Raw genomic sequence first — 1,513 nt, 5'->3', positions numbered from 1 at the left:
AGTGAACTAGGTGGCAGCAACGGCGCGTGCGCGTACTTTGCGCGTGAGCGCCACCATACGTGTAGCAACTATGGCAAATCTTATATCGTTTCGAAGCCCCGGATGTTAGCTTTCCAACCCAACTAGAACCGCATCATTTGGACCTCTGTAGCTTAAGTTATGGCCGATTAAGTGCGAAGAGGTCGGCTTGACAGCTTTCCGGTTCTTTCATTTCTTCATGAGTTCTCCAACTTTTCATGCTTTCTTTCTTCATTCCCTTGATCCAATCTTTGCCTCCTAAACCTTAAATCACTTAACAAACATATCAAGGCATCTAATAGAATCAAGGTGAATTAAATTTAGCTATTTTGAGTCCTAAAAAGCATGTTTTCACTCTTAAGCACAATTAAGGGAGAAGTTATAAAACCATGCTATTTCATTGAATAAATGTAGGTAAAAGGTGATAAAATCCCCTAAATTCAATACAAGATAAACCGTCAAATTGGGGTTTGTCAAGGACCTTCCTTAGATTAAAGAGGGAAGCAAGAGGAAAAAGAGTAGTGGGTGCTGAGGAAGAGGAAGAGTACTTTGAACTAGACATGGAGGAGAATATGGAGAACATTCATGAAGAAGAGGGTCACAACCATGGCAGAGAAGGTCTAGCAAATCATGCTGGGCAAGAGAGAAGAGTTCTAGGCTCCTACATCAACCCAAACCCAGGAAACTGTGGGAGTAGTATTCAAAAGCCAACCATACATGCCAATAACTTTGAACTAAAACCACAGCTCATCACCCTTGTTCAGAACAACTGTTCATTCGGAGGAGGCGTCCAAGAAGACCCCAATCAACATCTAACCACCTTCCTGAGGATATGCGATACTGTGAAGTCTAATGGTGTTCATTCTGACACCTATAGACTACTTTTGTTCCCTTTCTCACTCAAGGATAAGGCATCTAAATGGCTAAAATCCTTCCCTAAGGAGAGTTTGACAACCTGGGAAGATGTGGTGAACAAATTTTTAGCCAAATTCTATCCTCCTCAAAGAATCAATAGGCTAAGAGCTGAGGTTCAAACTTTCAGGCAGCAAGATAGTGAGACTCTATATGAAGCATGGGAGAGGTTTAAGGACCTAACAAGGAGGTGTCCACCAGATATGTTCAATGAATGGGTGCAGCTACACATTTTCTATGAAGGCCTTTCTTATGAATCAAAGAAAGCAGTAGACCACTCATCCGGGGGATCTCTGAACAAGAAGAAGACCATTGAGGAGGCCATAGATGTCATTGAAACTGTAGCAGAGAATGACTACTTCTATGCCTCCGAAAGAGGGAACACTAGAGGAGTAATGGAGCTAAACAATGTAGATGCTCTGCTGGCCCAAAACAAGCTCATTACCAAGCAATTAGCTGACCTTACCAAGAAGATGGAGAGGAACCAAGTAGCAGCAATCACCACCTTATCAACAACCCAAGAGGGAGTGAATGCAGAGGCAGAGAGTGAGCAGGAGCAAGCCAACTACATTGAGAATTCACC

The 1,513-nt window shown here is 42.8% G+C and overlaps 1 non-coding gene across 1 annotated transcript; it reads right to left on the bottom strand.

Moving 5' to 3' along the window:
• Positions 1-1,031: 1,031 nt before the first annotated feature.
• Positions 1,032-1,138, bottom strand: LOC112773965 (small nucleolar RNA R71). The gene has a single exon (XR_003188483.1). It is a non-coding gene; the product is annotated as a small nucleolar RNA R71 (small nucleolar RNA).
• Positions 1,139-1,513: the final 375 nt, after the last annotated feature.

Source organism: Arachis hypogaea, chromosome 18, assembly GCF_003086295.3.
Source record: "Arachis hypogaea cultivar Tifrunner chromosome 18, arahy.Tifrunner.gnm2.J5K5, whole genome shotgun sequence".
Classification (NCBI taxonomy): domain Eukaryota; kingdom Viridiplantae; phylum Streptophyta; class Magnoliopsida; order Fabales; family Fabaceae; genus Arachis; species Arachis hypogaea.
The sequence above is the reverse complement of the archived record's forward strand: the minus strand, read 5'-3'. Positions and strand labels throughout refer to the sequence as shown.